This window comes from Hippopotamus amphibius, chromosome 14 (genome assembly GCF_030028045.1).
Source record: "Hippopotamus amphibius kiboko isolate mHipAmp2 chromosome 14, mHipAmp2.hap2, whole genome shotgun sequence".
In the NCBI taxonomy this organism is placed as follows: domain Eukaryota; kingdom Metazoa; phylum Chordata; class Mammalia; order Artiodactyla; family Hippopotamidae; genus Hippopotamus; species Hippopotamus amphibius.
Genome location: NC_080199.1, coordinates 31,232,342 through 31,249,442, shown reverse-complemented (window position 1 = coordinate 31,249,442; position 17,101 = coordinate 31,232,342). Strand labels below are relative to the sequence as shown.

The window sequence follows — 17,101 nt, the reverse complement described above, 5'->3', positions numbered from 1 at the left end:
ACACTCTGTTTATCCTGTCATAGTGGATGGGCATTTGAGTGATTTCCACTTTTTGGCTTCTGTGAATAATATTGCTATAAACATTAGTGTGCAAGTTTTTGTGTGGACATGTTTTCATTTCTTTTTGGTAGATTCCTAGGAATGGAATTGCTGGGTGGCCTTTTAAATGTGTGTTTAGCCTTTTAAGAAAGTACCAACGTGTTTTCCAAAGTGGCTGCTCCAGTCTACATTGCCACCAGGAATGTATGAGGCCCAAGCTTCTCTGAATCTTTGTCAATACTTGTTATTGTCTCTCTTTTTTATTATAGTCACTTTAGTGGGTGAAATGGCATCTTATTACGGTTTTGATTTGCATTTCCCTAATGAAAGATTATGTTGAGCATCTTTTTATGTACTTATTAACCATTTAGTCATTTTCTATGGGTAAATGTCTATTTGTATCCTTTGCCCATTTTTAAATAATTTATCTTTTTATTCTTGAGTTCTAAGTGTTTTATATATAACCTGGATACAAGTCCTTTACTAGGTATATGATTTGCAACATCTTCTGTTCTGTGTTTTTGTTTGTTTGTTTGGTCTTTTTTCTTTTTTGATGGTGTCTTATGAAGCACAAAATTTAAAAACTTTTGACAGAATCCAATTTGTCAATTTTTACTTTTATCTCTGGGCTTTCAGTGTTCACTCACCTTTTTTGAGACTTGGGTCAACTAATTTACGGAAACTCTATTTGCTGTGTCTATGATTACATAACAAACAGAGGCCTTTATTACTTTATTTGCAAAGTGGTTGTACCTGCTTCTCTCTGAAGTATTCATTGATCTACTGAGGATTTCCTGAAATTACAGCAGTGAATTAAAATTACCTTATACTTTGGGAGTTCACTGCCCACACAGACTTCTCTTTTGTCCTGTCTTACCCTTGAAGTTGTAAGGAATCTCTGTCTTGAGAGCTTCATGGTATCTTAATTGCCAAGTTCTTGAAGGCTTCTAGGGCCACAGCAATCACCCACAGGATGTTATATTCAGAGATAACCCATGTGCCTGGTGTTGTTGGAAATGGACTATCCAAGCCTGGACTTTGTCCAGGTCAGAACTCAGAGCAGCAGAGTTGTCATGAAAGAGCCGGGAGTAGGAGCCAGATGACCTGGGTTGTAGTCTTCAATCTGCCTGACAAAATTACTTGAACTTACTATAGTTTAACCTCTTCATTTAGAACATGAGCTTCTGGCTATCTAATGCATCTCCTTTTTATAGCAGTGGTTCTCAGTAGTGGGGCTATAGCCCAGAGACATTTGCAAGACATTTTGACTACAACAACTGAGGGGAGCACAACTGCCTGTCTTGGGTAGAGGCAGCGATGCTTTGAAACAGCCTACAATGCACAGGCCAGTTCTTACAACAAAGAATCATCTAGCCCCAAACAGCAAGAGTGCTGAGCTTAAGAAGTCCTATTTAGAGTGTATGTTTTATTAGTATTTTTATAGAAAATTCCCCTCTCTTGTTTTATATAAATACTTCCTTTCTTCCAAATCTCAGGTCCAAAGAGGAACCCTATTTGTTCATCCTAACTCATAATGATTATTTTTTCTTACTTTTAGAATTCCTATGCTATTTATTATTATGTCACTAAGTACAGTATAACAAAAAAATTATAACTGTAGACAATTTATTTTTTTAAGCAATAAGAAATATATATTAAGCTAATGAATTAATGTATTATACTTTATAAGATGTTTGCTTTTTGTCATCAAAGTAATTCTGAACATCACGAACATTTTTATCCCAGCTGATCTGCAGCCTCCAGTGCTCACAGCTAACAGAAATGTGGGGGCTGGGATGTCCTAGGTGGCGCAGCAGTTAAGAATCTGCCTGCCAATGCAGGGGACACGGGTTCAATCCCTGCTCCAGGAAGATCCCACATGCCTCGGAGTAACTAAGCCTGTGCGCCACAACTATTGAGCCTGCGCTCTAGAGCCCGTGAACCACGACTACTGAAGCCCGCCCACCTAGAGCCCATGCTCTGCAACAAGAGAAGCCACCACAATGAGGAGCCTGTGCACCACAATGAAGAGTAGCCCCTGCTCACTGCAACTAGAGAAAGCCCGTGTACAGCAATGAAGACCCAACACAGCCAATAAATAAATAAATTTATAATAATAATAATAATAGATAACCAACAAGGACCTACCAAAAAAAAAAAAAAAACCCTAACTTGCATATATAAATAAAAAATATATATAACAATGTAATAAAAAAAAATGTGGGGGCTAAAGATTTTGCCAATTTACATGTTAAGGTCCTTCCCAGGCCCAGTCCATTTCATTCTCTTCATCAGTGCCGAATGTAGTCAGGAGTGTCTCAGATGGTTTCCCAGAAGGGAGTTGAGACCCTGTTCAGGCTCACACAGGGACAGTCTGTCAGCCAAAGTAATGAAGGCAGGGTCTGGATGGAGATTTCAAAGCAGGACTGCTCTATGGTATACACAGGGAATTTGTTTTCTAAAGTAAGTTCCCTTTGCACTTTCCTACTATATGTCACTCTGCCCTAGCAACTTCCTATTCCTCTACCACATCAGAATACACCATGAATTTTCTTTGCTAAAATTTGGACCAGCTTAAGCAACACAATTTAGAGCACATCATTGAGGTCACTCGTGGAAACATTAAACAGCACCAGGTGCAGGACTGACCCCTTGAGGACCACCACTCAATATGCCCCCAAGGCTGACATTTAACCATTGATGACTTCTGAGTAGGGCCCTCTGACCAATAGCACATCAATCAATAGTGTTCTTCCAACCCCGCATTTCCAGAATCTCTTCTTCTCTTTAGAGCTGACCCCATCTATTTTCATTAGTTTTTGGATCAGACAGTATAACTAAAATTTAAAGGCAACTGCAAATGATTTATAAAGAGTATAGACTCAATTGTATGATAGACATCAGTTGGCTAGTAAACATAAAACCACAATGACCTTTCAGTATTCATTTTACCGTAATAGATTACTAAGAGAATCTCTAATCTCCTTTTGTGGAATCTGTTATTCCATATTGACTTCTTTGAGCCTTAATTTGACCATATGGACTTTGTGTGTGTGTGTGTGTGTGTGTGTGTGTAAGAGAGAGAGAGAGCGAGCAAGAGAGCATGCAGAGGGGCTAATCTGTTTAATTAGCATCGGATTTTGCATGATATTCTCTGTGGAATATCTACCAATTTTATAATTTTATAAAATAAATTCAACCATTAGACTTTCTATTTTATTCATTTATTTAATTGAAATGTGATAAAAGATATTTAAGAATCAGATAAACTATTTTTCTAGAAGTTTTAGCTTTATAGAAAAATTGAATAGAAAGTACAGAGGGTTGCTATACACGCCATGTGTCCTCCCCTCCCTGCCCCTACTCTGTTTCCCCTATTAACATCTTGCATTGGTATGGTGCATTTTTTTACAATTGATGAGCCAATATTGATACAATGATGTTAACTAAAGTCCGTAGTTTACATTAGGGTTACTCTTAGTATAGTATAGTTCTATGGGTTTTGCCAAATGCAGAATATTATGTAACTACCATTACAACATCAGATAGAATAGTTTCAGTGCCCTAAAAATCCCTTGTGCTCCACCTATGCATCCCTCTCTCTTCCCCATCCTTCCACCTCCTGGCAACCACTGATCTTTTATTGCCTTCATAACTATGCCTTTTCCAGATTGTCATATAGTTGAAATCATACAGTATGTAGCTTTTTCTGATTGGTTTCTTTCACTTAGAAATGTGCATTATTTCCTTCTTATCTTGTTTTGGCTTGATAGCTCATTTCTTTTCTTTCTTTCTTTTTCTTTTTTTTTTTAGAATAATATTCCATTGTATAGATCTACCACAATTTGTTTATCCATTTATCTCTTGAAGAACATATTGTTTGCTTCCAATTTTTACAATTTTAAATGGAGATGCTGTAAACATTCTTGTGCAGATTTTGTGTGGACAAAAGTTTTCATCTCACTTTGGTAAATAACTAGGTGTGCAATTGCTGAATCATAGGTAAGAATATGTTTAGCTTTGTAAAAGACATTTCCAAACTGTCTTTCAAAGTGGCTGTACCATTTTAGATTCCCACCAGCAGTGAATAAGAATTCCTCATACTCCACATTTTCTCCAGCATTTGGTTTTGTTAGTGTTTTGGATATTAGTCATTCTAATAGGTATGTAGAGGTATCTCATTGTTGTTTTAATTCGCAGTTTTAATGGAATGATGCTAACCATCTTTTCATATGCTTATCTATTATCTGTATATTTTCTTTGGTGAGGTGTCTGTTCAGATCTTTTACCCACTTTTAATTGGGTTGTTTGTTTTCTTCTTTAGAATTCTTTGTATGTTTTGGGTACAAGTCTTCAATCAGATAGGTTTTTTGCAAGCATTTCTTCCCAGTCTGTGGCTTTTTTTTTTTTTTTTTTCATTCTCTTAACAGTATGTTTTGCACAGCAGGAATTTTTAATTTTAATGAAATCTAACTTAGTAATATTTCTCTTTTATGGATTCTTTTGGTGCTGTATCTAAAAACTTCTTACCAAATTCAAGGCCAACTAGATTTTCTCCTATGCTATCTTCTAAAAGTTTTATAGTTTTGCATTTTACATTTAGGTCTGTGATCAATTTCTTTGAGTTAATTTTTGTGACAGGTAGAAGGTCAACACATATATATATATATATATATATATGTAAATAATTTTCTTTTTTGCATTTGAGTGTTCAGTTGTTGCAGCACCAATATTTCCTTTGATTTGCTTTTGTCCCTTTATCAAAGATCAGTTGACTGAATTTGTGTGACTCTATGTCTTAGCTTTCTCTCCTGTTTCATTGACCTGTCTATCTTCTCACCAATATCACATTTTGTTGATTACTTACAGCTTTATGGTAGGGCAGTGTCGGTCCTCTGACTTTGTTCTTCTGTTTCAATACTGTCTTGTCTCTCTGGGTCTTTCACCTCTCCATATAAACTTTAGAATCAGTTTGTGGATATCCACAAAATAACTTGCTGGGATTTTGATTTTGATTGCATTGAACCTATAGGCCAACCTGGCAAGAACTGACATCTTATGGACTATCTTTCCAATTATTTAGATCTTTGATTTTGTTCATCAGAATTTGGTAGTTTTCCTCATATAGATCTTATAGATATTTTGTTAGATTTATAGCCAGGTGTTTCATTTGTTTGGTGCTAAAGTAGAATGTTATGTTCCCTCGATTAAATACTGACTCACGTTTTATTTTCTTCCAAACTTGTATAATAATGCCAAATGCATTAATAATGTAACATTTATGCCTGGATTCTCTGAGTGTCTTGTTGACTTTACTCATGGCAAATGTCTTTTTAAAAGGAGGCAGAAGGTAACAGTGGTGGGGCTTGGAAATATTTGCTACCAAGGAATAGGCTCTCTGACCCTAGCCAGGATTGAAAGTCGGTGTGCCTCTCAACGCCTACTGCCAAATCTGCCCTGAGATTCTTTCACAGTTCAACTACAAGCATCCTGGTATACAATTTGCCTGCTGCCTCATTTGATCTTCTCTTTCTTTATGGAAACTATGGGAAGATCTCTATTTCTTGCCTAAGATGTAGATATTACCTTATATAGGCTTAGAAATTGACATAACAGTAGAAATTATGAGCTATAACCATTTCACCCACTAAGTACTGGCAGTCTTCCTTGGAATGTGGAAGAGGAAAACTCCTTGATTCATTCATCAAATAAGTATTCAAAACATGACTTCTACATGCTATTGGGTGTATGACTTCAAATGCATCTTATAATGTTTTTTGTTAGAGATAAAAAAACACCTTTTTTAAAAGTTACAATGTCAAAACTATTATAAAGTCAGCAACCAACACCCACTCAAAATTCAGTTAGTTAAATGTTGTCAATATAGGCAATTCTATTTTATAATATAATATTAAAAAGAATGAAAATAGAAATTATATGTAAATGACATGGATTGTGGGGTTGTGTTTAGATTTTCTTCCTTATATGTTTAGGACAGGTAAACAGTTTCATAAGTTTTCTATTTTGTAAAAATAGCTGAAACTAAATTGTAAACTTCAAAATTGCCTGTTTTGCTTGATTAAAAGGACAACGTAATAAGCGTTTGTATGTAGAAGCCATAAACCAAGTAATTAAAACATATGATTAGCAAGAAAAAAAGTTTTTAATTTCAAAATTTCATTGTTCACTGCTGGCATATAAGAAAGCAATTGAATTTGTATATTGACCTTGTGTTTTGCAAACTTGCTGTAATAGCTTATTAGTTTCAAGAGTTTGTTGTTGTTTTAAATTCTTTAGAATTTTCTACATAGACAATCAAGCCATCTGTGAACAAAGGTGGTTTTATTTCTTCCTTCCAAATCTATCTACCTTTTATTTCTTTTTCTTATTTTTCCAAAGAAAAAATTCCTTCTATTAAGAGCATTTGCTAGAACTTCTAGCATGGTGTTAAAAAACAGTGGTGAGGGGGACATCCTTGCTTATTCCTGATTTTAGCAGGAAAGCATTTGTTTCTTACCATTAAGCATGATATTACCTGTAGTTTTTTTGTAAATATTCTTTGTCAAGTTCAGGAAGTCTTCCTTTATTTACAGTTTGCTGAGGTTTTTTTTGTTTTGTTTTGTTTTTTTTTTTTTACCAGAAAATGGGTGTTAATTTGTTAAATGCTTTTTCTGCATCCATTGATATATGTTTTTTCTTATTTAACCTGTCAATGAGATGGATTACATTAATTTATTTTTGAGGGTTGAACTAACCTTGTATGGCTGGAATAAATTCCAGTTGATCATGGTAAATAAATTTTTTCATACATTTTTGGATTTGATTTGATAGTATTTTTTTTAAGGATTTTCATGTCTATATTTATGACAGATACTGTAATGTTTCTGTTAAATAGTTTCCTATTTTAGTTCTGCCTAACATGGCATCCAAATGGGTCACCAATTACCAATATAATTATTGATAGAATTATTTCCATCTCACAATTTGTAAATTATCCAAGCCAACTTAGATGAAGAATACCAGTTCTCAAAACCTTGACAAATACTGAAGTTTTTCCCCCAACATTATTAAAATTGGGAGTTTGCTTTTATCTTAGATATAGTCAACCAATTATGTGGAAGTAATTTGCGAAGTTTAAGGTCATGGTTCTGATACAGATTTTCTTTCATATTCATCAAAAGCTTAAGTAAATGTGGCTGAGGAAAAAACACTGCAAGGACAAAATTTGTAGCTCAATATCAATATTAGAGGATTAGAGTGAATGATATTTTCACTTATTTATTGGTATTTTGAAAAATGATTCACACAGTGGAGAGGATAAGTGACTCAGAAAGTTTAAGGTATAGCTCTAGTAAGAAGAATCACGATGCTTGATAGGATATGATTAGGACTTAAATTATTATATTTGACTAGTCTTGAGGGATATACACATTGTCATGTTTGCAAATGACATACCAAGGCAATTGGAAACAGTGTAACTCAGACAAATGATTTATTTTTATGTTTATGATGCATTCTGTTGTTTAAATGAATGGTCTCCCCAGTATTTCTGGAGACCAATGTTAATATCATTTAACAGTTAGGTGATTAAGAGCCTGGTATACTGATAGCCACTCCCAGGCTTATTCTATTGTCAGCCCTGAAATGCTCATAGACAGAATAAAAATTCCACAATCTGATTGCACTCTACCCTGTTAGCCCTTAATAATAGTGGTAAGTAAGATTGAGTGCTACAGTGTGCCAGGTACTCATGTGTTACAGGCACTAATTCATTAAATTATTACAATAACCTCATGTAGCAGGTACAAATATTTTCCTCTACTTTATACATGAGGTACCTGAGGCACAGAGAGGTTACATAATGTGTACAATGTGGTCACCCAGCTAGCAGCTGGTGCTACAAAGGCTTAAATGCAGGTGATACGAATTTAGAACTTTCTCATATCTACTCTGCTATACTGACTTCCAATTAGAGAGGAAACAAAAACACGCAAATACCTTCATCTCTTTTTAAACAAGTTCTGTTTTTCATCTTTTGGAATTTTGTAGGGATTTCAGGCAAAATATAGAAAGAAAATAATTTTATGTACATCCCTTTTAAGTAATCTTTATTTAGTAGTAACCTAATTTAACGTAATGATTTAACTCCTCAAAGGGGATTTATTAACTTTCCTAACTGGGAAAGCTGGGCATGCCGCTGGGGTCCAGGAATAGCTGGATCCAGGGGCACAAATCCTATTCTTAGGTTGATTTCTTTCTACTTTTCTCAGATACCTTTTCTTCATGGGGTGAGCCACATGGACTCCAATGGTTAACAGCTTAACAACTCCAATGGAATAGTAAATTATGTTTCTATTAATAGAGTAACATTTTTTTAATCAGTGCTGAGGAATCAACCTCGTGATTTTGCTCAGACCTATTTAACTTACAAACCTTCTGGATGGGTCTCTATGCTACTATAAGATGTAGAGGCTTTTAGAGCTTTGGCCTCTTTGAAGTTTACTCTTAGCTGTGAGTGTAAATTATCTTATTAACATTGCTCACACCTCACACTAATTCCTTTCTGATGTAGAATTAACTTAAAACACCTATATAGAGATATTCATGCTGATTTAGCTTCCTTAATACTGACCCATGTGTTCTGATTCTGACTCTGAGGTGGGAGGGGAAGGAAAACCCTTCCCCAGTGTGTTAGAAAGGTGAACCAGATGTGAGTCATTAACCTGGATAAGGACTCAACAAGGTCTGGCTGACATACTATCCTCAGCTGAGTTTCTCTACCTTACAGCCCTGGTTTTCAGCAATACTCCCAATTCCTTGCAGACCGTGTCACGAAAGCCATAGCAAACTCTCCATGTGATAGGATATTACTACCCTCTGAAGCTCTAGGGTGTTCTGTTTGGTCTCCATGAGTATACCCAAGAGTCTGGCTCTCTCCTGACCATCTAGGTGTCCTAGGTAGCCCCTAGGGCTTATGAGTGTTCTAGGAAACAGCAGTGTCCTCAAGAGGAAGGTAAATGATTTGTGCAAAGATTCAAGGTATCACCAGTGTCATGATCTTTTCCTTCCCCGTAGTTATCTTCTCACTAATCTGGATGATTGGCAGGTGGATCTGGCAACGCAGCTTGTCTCTGCCAGTTGTCTGTATGCAATCGGGTTGGAGTTGGACCTCTGGTCCAGAATAGCACCTATGTACTGTAACAGCATTTTTTTTTTCCTTTTCCCATTCTTTTTCAACCACTCCCTCTCCAAAGGTTATGGCATTTTTAATCCAGGTGACTGGTAAGGAGTGAAACAAAAATTCCCTCCATGAACCCTGGTATGATTCCCACAGAAATGTCCAGTATTTGAATTGAGCACCACTGGTAAATCACAGGCCAGTAGAATATTTTGGGTCATGAGCTGCTTCATTTACCCTTCAGCCCCACAGGCTCAAACTGGACTTGCCTCCTCTTTGGGGCCTCCTTCAATGCCTGTATGCCCGGGAGAGTCTGCTGCATCCGTGACTTCTTTTGGCTTCTCAGCAACATCTATACTGGTCTCCTCCTCTTTACGTTCCTTTTTCTGCTGCTTCTCGGTTTTCTGTTCTTTTGCAAGAAGTCGGTAGTTGATGCCCATGCCGATGAAAAGACAGATGCCTGTGACAATAAGGATTATACCACATGCCCAGTATGTATATCTGTAGTCTCCATATATGTCATAGAGACAACCTAAAATCGGTGGCCCCAGGAGGACAGGACAGCACTCCATAATGGTCGCCAATCCCACAGCACTGGAGAACCTCTGGGGTCCAATGAGGTCCATCAGTGTTTCAAACAACACTGAGATGAGCCACCCAGATGCAAATCCAAAGAATCCTGCATAGACACACAACCCTCTATAGCTAGAGGATAAAGGGGCTACCAGATGACACACTCCATTTGCAGTAATAGAAGCAGCAAAAAAAATACTGAACTCGGGGTCTTACCCACGTTGTGTTGGCTAAAAGTCCCACGGAAGGTCTGGCTGCCATGTCAACAAAAGGCAGACTGGAAAGAAGGCAGACAGCCTTCTCACTAGAGTAATGCTGACTCTTGCCATAATTACTAAGAAAGACCAAAGGTGTAAATAGTCCAAAAAACACGAGCATATTTCCAGACAGGTAGAGCAAAAAGCCTCTGTGCTTGAACAGGGTTAAGTCCAGGAATTTAGTAAATGTTTGGAGGATGGATCTTTTCTCTTTGGGGTTTCCTCCAATGACATCTGTATTTGCATCGCTTGCCCCCTTTTTGGGTCATATTTTCCAGCTTCCTGAGGGGATTCTTTAGGCTTATACTTCCCTGCAGTGGTTGACTTGGGCCCTCTTGGTCTCATCAGAGCTCCGGGCACAGAGCAGTTTAACAGTAAGCCCCCAAGGATTAGCAAGCTCTCTCTCCAGCCATAGACACCAAAGAGAGCCTGATTGAGTGGGGCCAGGGTAGAGAGGAACACAGGGCTGCCTGCCATGGCCAGTCCACTTGCCAGCGGTCACCTCTTGCAGAAATACTTGCCAATCATGGTTAAAGCTGGATTCAAGTTGAAGGCAAGCCCCAGACCTCTGAAAACTCCGACACACAAGTAAAGTTCCTGCACAGTGTTACAGAAGGAAGCTGCAATCAAGCCACAGCCTGACAAGCAGCCGCCAACAATCACGATTGGACAACTGCCATATTTATTCACCAGGATACTGCTGATAGGCCCTCCAGCATACATGACGGCCAACATGATGGACGATATCCATGACACTTCACTGGCGGTGGCCTTGAATATGCCTTCAATTTCTTTTTAGAACACAGCAATAGATTTGGGAAACGCATAGGAGAAGCCGATGGAAGCGAAAGCTCCAACTGCCACTGCCCACCCCCAGCCTCCATCTGGGGGGGTGTGCCCAACTGGACCTCCAACTGCCGGTGGCATTGTAAGTGTAGATAAATACCCAAACGAAGTTCAGATTCAGATAGCGTCATGCACGGCTCGCAGCCCGCGCGTGAGCGTGACCTTGAGCGTGACGAGGCGGCGCGGCTGGAGTCCCGCAAGGCCCAAGGTCAAGGTAGCATCCTCCGCCGGCTCTCACCTTCGCTCGGGCACCCACGCGCCCGGCTACTCACGTGGCAGCTCGCCAGCACTTTTGGAGCAGCATTTTTTTTCTAGTGATCGTTTTCCTGGTACTTTTCTGAAATGCATACACCCCGAGCCCTTGCTCTAGGATGGCGCCTCACTTAGGCATCTCAAGCTGCAGAGCTGGGGAGCGCTCCCTTGCTTGGCCTTGTCTCCCTTCTCCCAGTCTCTCCCGGGTCTCAGCCCGATACTGATTTCTGTCACATAAAAGCCCCTTAATGTTCTTTTTCTTCCACAGTAGGGCTTGGTGGTCGCTCGTCCAGAAACCCAAGCAAGACCTTAGCAACGTGAACATGTAATGACACTGAGAATTAAAAAGAGCTTTTACCAACATACGTACTCCTTAGAGAAGAGAGGTTTTCTTTCTACCCTGGAGAGCTAGTCTCCTCATGAGAGTGAACCAAACGGCTTCAAAATCAGTACCAGTAAGAACAACTGAGCTTGTTTTTAAACACATGAGCCGAACGTTTCATATTGTGCCCCTCTTGTGTTACATAGCTATCCGATCTGTGCCGCTTGATAAGGTCGCCTGTGCCCTATCTGCTCCTTTTTTCGGGATCAAACAGAAATGCAGACGGTGCTGTGTTGTCATCTTTCTGGATCATTCTTGCCTCATCGCTGTCCAATAGCACCCCCCGCAGTGATGGGGAGGTTCCACACCTGCTGTTTTTTACCCCCTGATATGTGGATATTGTCATTGAGATGTTAACTTTCTATTTTTTTCAGTCTAATAATTTTAATTGCAAACGGCTACGTGTGGCTAGTGGCTATCATATTGGACAACACAGGTTTAGGTTTTCTGGAAAGCAACTAAATAGCATATATCAAGAATTCAAAAGTGTTAAGGTATGTATTTTAAAAGATATTTATTTGTTTGTTTGTTTGTTTCAGCTTTAGGTTCACAGTAAAACTCAGAGGAAGGCACCAGCCCCTATTTAACCTTTTTTTAGGAACTATATTCCATGGCAAAATAGTCAGTAAGATGCATATGTAAATGTCTTTGTCACAGTATTACATTCTAAAAAAAATCAGAAAAGTCAAATAAACATGCCTTGGATGTTAATATCTTAGTTTAAAATAAAATTTAAATACATGGGTTTATACTTACATTATGGTGTTAAGTAAATATACATGGATTCAACTTTTTTATATAGTATTATCCCAGATTTAAATATATATATTATATACATAAGGAGAAGAATTGAAAAAAAAACACCAAAATACTAATGACTTTATTTTTTAATAATGAGCAAACAGGTGATTTAGTTTCTTATTTATATTTTCCTTATGTTTTAAATTTTCTAAAATGAACAGGGATGACTTCTTAAATGAGAACATGCATAGGAAATATTATTTTAAAACAGTTGTAAATATTACAGAAGGCATGGAAAACAAGAATTGAGAAAAGAGCACTGGATTTGACAACTAGAAGGTCAGCGATGGAATTGGATTTGATAGAGCAGATTAAGCTAGACGGTGTCAGAAGAGGTCAAAGGGATCAGAGTGTGGATGGGGAGTAGAAATCAGAAGGCAGCAGGTTCTGCCTTCCCTTCAAAGGAAAGGAAGGAGGAAAATGCATCATCATCATATCATCTTTAGAGAGTCTACTAGGGATTGTATTTGATTTTTTACACCATACTGATAAAAAATTTAAACATTGTACTGTCCATGCATAATAAGAAAACTGAGACTTGGACAAATTAATTTGCTTTACAAAAACAAAGCAACTGATACTAAAATCTGGGCACTTTCCACCATGCTCCATCCTGCAGGATGGTAAGGTAAGATCAGGGGAATGGTGTCTTTTTATGTTACTTTATTTTTATTTTTTTCAGCTAGGGAAGACCCATCTGAACAAGGAGAAAAGAGTCACAGAGTCCTGTGCTCTCCTCCGTATTTAGTTTCCTTGTCAATGGAACAGAGTGGCTCACATGAGTTTGGACTCAGGCCAGCTTGATTCAAATCCCTGCTCCACAGTATACTCCCTGAAGGACTCCAGGCACAGCAATGAGCCCCTCCAGCCTCGGTTTTCTCATTTTTCTAGTGAAGATAACAACATCAACCTCTGAGAGTTGTTATGAAGATTGGAAGGATCATATAGGTAAAAGCATCCAAGACAACGTCTGGCCCAGAATAGCTTTCATACCTGGTTGGTGTAGCTGTTGATATTGTTTTTGTTATAATATGATTGAGTTGTCCTTGATTTCTTTGAGGTGGTAGAGTGCAGGTCTTGATCTTGTGATATATTTGGGAACATTCTGTGTTTTAGTATGCAATAAAATTTTAGTCAGTGGCTAATTCATTCCCTTAACAAACATCTATTAATACCAACCAGGTGCCCATTACAGTGCTAGGAAGTGTAGATGGAAGAATGGGTGAGCTATGGGCCCTCTTCTTAGAAGCAAGTGGAGAGACGCTTACCTACAGTGATTTTCGTAAAGCGATTAGTAACTGCCTGATAGATATATGAGCTGAGTGCTAGTAAAGCCTATGCGCAGTAACACTCTGCCTGGGGCTGTTGTAAAAGGCATCAGAGAGAAGGTGAGTTTTAATAGTAATAAAAACAAATACCATCTTCTAGGGTCCAAGAACTGTACTAAAATTTTGCATCTTTTATTCATTTGCTCTGCATTGTGTTTTCCTGCCTCATGATCCTCAATGAGAAGTTATGATAGAAGCAAATCCCCCAAAATGCCATCCAGACAACGTGAAGGTACTGGGTTCTCCATGTTTTTCTATGGGAAGTTATCCCTCACAGATGCTACCTGAAAAGGATTCCACAGTCAAACACATTTGAGAAATACGTAGTGCTTTTGCTTCTTGGAGTATTGCAATGTACGGTGATCCTTTACAGGTTCTGAGAAGACACTGAAATTTTTTAACTCACATACTCAAATATTTTACCCAGATAGCAACTCCATCTTTTTAAAATTACAGCTAAAAAACACCTTAAGGAACCAAGCTTTGTGGAACTGTGTGGAAATGCTGATCTTCTAAGCAAATGTCTGAATGTTTCTGAAATACTCTCTGTAATAGAGTCATGCGAGGGATGGTGACTTCTGTTATATATTGCAAGATATTTCTAATGAAAATGGTCCAGGCTTAACATGGGTGGAAATGGTAGTGGAAGTTGGGAAGTTGTGAAGTGGCATAAAGTGCGGGACAGAAAATGGCAAAGCTGTGGAAGATTGTGTTGTTTAGAAGAGGGTAACTTACTGAAAAGTTAGGTGAAAAGCCCTTGTAAAATTTCAGGCTGATGATGTCATGACAAAATGTTTAGAAAAGTTTAACATAATTCTCATTATCCTTACATGAAATAATATTCTTAGTTATATTATTTTGCTTGGTTTTATTTTATCTTAACCACTCCAAGTTAAAATCCCCTTAGTCATTTTTTCCATATTCTCCTGGTATTTTAGATTTGGTTTTGCAATATGACCTTTCGATGAATAAGCCTTCTGAAATCAGTGAAAAAGTACTTTAAGTAGTTTATAGTATTTAATTGCATGATTGGTTTTCAGTGAGATTGTGGTCATGACCTGAATATTCTTATCAAGTGTAATGAATCTTTTCTCATATCTGATTAATTATTACAATTTGATGAATATCTGTTTAATGTAATGCAATTAAAGTAAGTCTAACACTTGTGTTTTACTCCAGTAATGTGATGCCAGTGATTCTAGAAGATGATTAAATGATAAAAAGACATATTCCAGGGATGTCCCTTTCTATCCTCATCTCACGTCTTTTGCGATAGGGCTTTTAATTTATGTTTTCCAATTTTCATCAATTCAGAATTTCCCAGAGATGGCAAACACTCCATTCAGTTTTTGTTTAAAGAACTTTTATTGAGATACAATTGACATACAATAAACTGCATATATTTAATGTGTACAATTTGATTTTTTTTTCTTATTAGTAATGTATGTATGGCAATCCCAATCTCCCAATTCTCCATTCAGTTTTGAGTCACACATCAAAATTGGGCGGTAGCTCAAACACGCCGCCCCTCAAAGGAAAATCTACATGGCCAGAGCAGAGTGATGGGGTTTGGCAGGGTGGTTGCAAAAATGTATGGCAGGGTTATGCAGCAGGTGCTGTCCAGCATCCTTTTGGTTTGGGACAAGCATGGAGGGCTGCAGGGAGAGGATTCTCAGGCATTAATGAGTCATTTGCCTCTCCAGGAGGGGAGAGGGCTGGAAACAGCAGGGTCCCAAGTATTCAGATCCGCTTTCTTTTCCTCTCTGTGGTCAACTCACAGTTTGCAAGGTACATCTCCTCTTTTCCTCTACTACAATAATGAAAAAAATTAACCAAGGTTTACTTTTTAATTAAATGTAGTACCACTTAGGAAGATGTATGCTAATCTAAGGCCAAATCTGCCGCCCTCAGCTTTACAAGATGCTGGCCCCAGCAGAGGCTGTAAAGCTCTCGATAAGAGAGGTGAGGAGCAAGGTGCAGGTCCCCCAGCGATAACCTCCTGACTCCCACATTATAGGTCTTTCTGCTGGAATTGAGTTCTACATCTTACTCGATGGGCTATTGTCACCGATGAGTAATGAACGCGCCCCGCTCGGTCCCAGGGTGCAGGAGGCAGGCAGGCAGGCGGCGGCGGGAGGCCCAGCTGCTGGCGGCGGGGCGGGCAGATGCAGGGGAGGCAGTTAAAGGCGCAGGGACAGCGATGATGCGTGGGACCTGCCGGGGAGCATCCACGGGCCTGGCCTGCTGGCCGGGGCAGGGAACGTGGGCATTAATCACAGTGTTCCTTGGGCTACTGGGCGGTGCAGAAAAAGCAGCCGGACCCTAGAACAAAGGCAGAACGTGATGAAGAAGGCACCTCTGCCAGCTGGGAGTCTGCGGGGCTGGGCTTTAGAAAGCGAAATAAATAGCAGTTACCATCACCGGAAACTGGAGGCTCAAGGCCTGACTAGGTAGCTCGACTGGGGTCGTCTGTTTTCTTTCCTTCCAGTGTTCTTTGCTGAATCTGGATTTATTTGGATGTCAGATTTCCTTGCAGCCTCCGAAGGGGCTGCTTTCCGCTGTGAAGGGACTCCTTTCTGAGAAACAGCATTGCAGGGTTGATGTGAATTCTGAATTCGTTTCTGGTTATTATTTTAAAAATGACATTTGGGTAACTTCAGAAGTATAACAGATGACACCATTAACTATGATTTTAAAATCCTCTGGCACAATGCATTTAGAGATTATGCATTAATTACTTAAAATTACTACTGAATTGATTTATCAAAGAGAGCTCTATTTTAAAAAAAAGAACCTGACCAGCTGTCTGCAGTGAATTCTGTTGCTCCACTAGACCATTTTCTTTCTTGAAGAGAGAGAGAGAGAGAGAGAAAGCCAGCACATACCTGTATCCAAGAACAGCAAAACTTTAAGAGCACAGATTGATAATATGTGACCTGTTTATCTGAGCTTAAGATAATTCACAGCTTTTAGAAATGATGATTTAGAGGAAGGCAAACCAATTGACATTTTCTTTTATAGTTTTATAGCAATTGTATTGCACTGAATTATAAGACAAGGTGATTTATTTATAATCCTTTTTATTTGGAAAGATTTTTATAGTCTTTATATTTGGCAAAATAATAGTTGTAATCCTTTTTTTTATTTTCCCAAATCAAAGGTTAAGTCAGAAATTCCTGGAGGAAATGGAGGAAGAAGATGGAATTAAGTAGTGAGTAGTAAGTACTATAAGTTGAGCACTAGTTCAGGTGGGGAAAAATAGGACTGACAAAGTTTCTCCCCTTCACACCAAGAGCTTTGAGGGTGTCCAGCTTGGGTGACACAAGGCAGTAAACTTCTGACAAGCCCATCACTTGGACCAGAATAGGGACAGTTGTGATGATGAAATTGTGTTAGAGATATCTAGTGAGCTGGGAGAACCATGTTTCCTTTTTGTAATTCAGTT

The 17,101-nt window shown here is 38.6% G+C and overlaps 1 pseudogene; it reads right to left on the bottom strand.

Annotated features, from left to right (window-relative positions):
- Positions 1 to 9,471: 9,471 nt before the first annotated feature.
- Positions 9,472 to 10,974, bottom strand: LOC130835853 (monocarboxylate transporter 1-like; annotated as a pseudogene).
- Positions 10,975 to 17,101: the final 6,127 nt, after the last annotated feature.